The sequence below is a fragment of the Papaver somniferum genome, chromosome 4 (genome assembly GCF_003573695.1).
Source record: "Papaver somniferum cultivar HN1 chromosome 4, ASM357369v1, whole genome shotgun sequence".
In the NCBI taxonomy this organism is placed as follows: Eukaryota; Viridiplantae; Streptophyta; class Magnoliopsida; order Ranunculales; family Papaveraceae; genus Papaver; species Papaver somniferum.
The window spans coordinates 90,561,064-90,564,617 of NC_039361.1; the positions used below are offsets into that span (position 1 = coordinate 90,561,064).

General features: G+C 40.6%; 1 pseudogene; it reads left to right on the plus strand.

The window, feature by feature from the left end:
• The first annotated feature begins 2,392 nt into the window (after positions 1 to 2,392).
• LOC113276707 lies at positions 2,393 to 2,492 on the plus strand (annotated as a pseudogene).
• The last annotated feature ends 1,062 nt before the right edge of the window (positions 2,493 to 3,554 follow it).

Genomic DNA, 3,554 nt, shown 5'->3' on the forward strand with positions numbered 1-3,554 from the left:
TTGCTCTAGCATTTGGTCGATAAAAGGAAGGTGAAAGTGATCCTTCCTTGTGACCTTGTTCAATTTCCTATAGTCAATACACACACGCCATCACGTGGTCACTCGGGTTGGGATTAATTCATTATTATCATTCTGGACTACAGTGATACCTGATTTCTTGGGGACAACCTGAACAGGGCTGACCCACTTACTGTCTGAAATTGGGTAAATAATACCCGCATCTAACAACTTAAGCACCTCTTTTCGAACTACCTCTTTCATGTTAGGGTTCAGTCGACGTTGCATCTCCCTAGAAGGTTTTTAGTCTTCCTCTAAATGAATCTGATGCATACACACAGTAGGACTTATACCCTTAATGTCTTCTATAGTCCACCCTAAAGCTTCCTTATTGTCTTGAAGTACATTTACTAGCCTACTTTCCTGATCACTATCCAAATCGGAAGCTACAATCACAGGTAAAGTCTCAGAGGGGCCTAAAAACACATACTTTAGAGTATCGGGTAGTGGTTTAAGGTCCAACTTTGGGGGCTCTTCTAAAGAAGGAATTAGGGTAGTCTCGGAAACTGGTAACGGTTCGAACCTAGCTTTCCATCTATCAGTGTCTAACACAGGGGTAGAATCTAATAGAGCAGTCACCTGTTCAATAGTGATATCGTCGTCAAAATCTAAACCAAAATGGGATAGACAACTTTCTAATGGGTCTTCAGACAAAATGTTTGGTACTGACTCCTGAACTAAGGTTTCTATCATGTTCACCTCTTCAACACATGTGTCATCTAGCTCATGAGGTAGCTTACTGACATTAAAAATGTTCATCTCCATAGTCATATTACCAAAAGATAAACTCGTCACACCATTTCGACAGTTAATGATCGCATTAGACGTAGCTAAAAATGGGCGACCTAAAATCACAGGTATCTGGTTCTCTAGGTCAGGGACAGGTTGGGTATCTATGACCACGAAATCCACTGGATAAGTAAACTTGTCGACCTCAATAAGAACATCCTCGATAACACCTCGAGGGATTTTAACAGACCTATCAGCTAACTGCAGTTTCATCTGAGTAGGTTTCATTTCACCAAGTCCTAGCTGTAAGTATACATGGAATGGCAGTAAGTTCACACTGGCTCCTAAGTCAAGTAAAGCTTTTTCTACCCGGAAATTACCTATTGTGCAAGCAATGGTAGGAGAACCTGGGTCTTTGTACTTTGGAGTTGTGGTTTTATGAATGATTGAACTTACGTGACTAGCTAGAAAGGCTTTCTTATGGACGCTAAGTTTTCGCTTTCGCGTACACATATCCTTAAGGAACTTGGCATAAGTAGGAATTTTCCTAATTGCATCTAATAAAGGAAGGTTTATGGTAACTTGCCTAAAAACCTCCAATATGTTATTAAAGTTCGACTCCTTTTTTGTTAGTATTAATAGTTGGGGAAATGGGGCTCTAGGCATAAAATCATACCTTTCAGGAATCGAATTCACATCATCAGAAACTTTATCAGTCTCCTCAGCTACTGGTCCTGAGAGGTGAACTACATGATGTTCACTATCGGGCATGGTTACCTGATTGTCTACTATTCTACCACTCCTAAGGGTTCTAATAGCATTCAATTGATTCGATGGTTTTGTACCTACTTCATGAACTCCTCTAGGATTGGGATTAGTCTGACTAGGGAACCTACCATTATCTATCTCACTTAAGGTCTTAGCTATTTGGCCGACTTGAAGTTATAACTTAGCAAGGCTCTGAGAATTAGTTTGAAAATTTTGCTTGGTTTCCTGTTGAAAACTAACATGGCTCTGTGCTAAAATTTCCTGAGTTTTTGCTAACATCTTAATAGATTCCTCTAAGCTAGTCGTTTTATTTTCTGGGCCTGATGTATTCCTAGTGTAGCCAAAACCTGGGGGAGCATTAGAATTATTAGACTGACCCTGACTCTGGCCCTTATACCATGAAAAGTTCGGATGGTTTCTCCAACCAGGATTATAGGTTTCTGAATATCGGTCAAACTTCTGACGATTATCAAACCTAGTGTTATTATATAGAGCATTGGCTTGCTCTTCATTATTTTGGCCTTCCCAAAAAGGCTCCAATCTACCACTAGTGTTACCCACTTCTAAAGCTTCTAACCTTTTCGTTATAGCAGCAATTTTGGCATCTGATTCATAGCCTCCTTCTACCCTATTAAAGTTTCCTCTGCCGAGAAGAATTGTTTTCTGGGGTCCCCTACTACTTTCCCATTGTTGGGTATTTTCGGCGACTTCATGCAAATATGTCATCGCGTCAACAAGTGTTTAGTTCTCAAATCCACCAGTACACATAGATTCTACTGTGGTTGTGGTTGGATAATCTAAACCCTCATAAAGGATCTGAACTAACCTAACCTTCTCTAAACCATGATGAGGACATTGGGCTAATAAATCATTGAACCTTTCCAAATACCTATACAAAGTTTCTCCCTCCTGTTGAGAAAACGTGCAGATTTGCGTCCTAATAGACGATGTTTTGTGCCTAGGGAAAAACTTGTTCAAAAAGGCAGATGTAAGTTGTTCATACGTTTCGATTGACCCGGAAGCCAAACTATATAGCCACGATTTAGCTTTATCTTTCAGGGAAAAGGGGAATAACCTAAGTTTCAAAGCATCATCATATAGGTTTCTAATCCTGAGGGTACTACAAATTTCCTCAAAGTCCCTAACATGGAAATAGGGGTTTTCATTTTCTTTCCCTAAAAAGATTGGGAGCAGCTGTAAGGTCCCAGGTTTAAGTTCATAAGTTGCTTCCGTCTCAGCTAACCTGATACATGAGGGACGAGTAGTCCTAGTTGGATTCAACAAAGCTTTCAAAGTTGCCATTTCTGGCGCTATCGGAGCAACATGGATTCTCTCCTCAGTCAAAGGACGTTCAAAAACAGACTCTTCAAAAGTCGGACTCTCTAGATTAAGGTAATCGAGACGCTTCGAACTACTAGGTTTTCTTTAACAAATCTACCTAGTGCGTCTCTTTTACGTTCAGGCACAATAGAATTTTCTAAAGGAAGGGTAAGCAAACACAGATCAAGGCCGACTCAACCAAATCAAACCTATTGATTTCTAGCAAACAAAAAGCATGATGGCTCCACTTAGATTGTTTCTAGACCAGCTTCTAATCCTTCGAACGGGAATTCGTTACAATTTAAGCAAACCCCTCTGGAATCAATCCGAGTTAACGTAAGTTGAATAGAGGCGAGGGAAGCTCGGTGGAGCTTTGATACCCAAGGCCTCACCGGTATTACAAGGCGGCGCAGTCACGCATTCAACTTACAGAAACCGTCAAGAACTTCGAAGTATGCTTAAAAGAGTAACCAATATTTTTCGAATGACTTTCCTGTTAAGCTCGTTACCCTATCGGTCTCGTTCTAGTCAAAATTTTAGGCTTAGGTTCGCGTAGGTTACGTGTTCCTAAAGCGGGCAAGAAGAGAACGGTGATGAAATCCGAACCCTTATCTTGTATGGCCAGGCCTTGCCCTTTACTAGAAAAATAAATGTCCGTATTCAGTCCTCAACATATATGC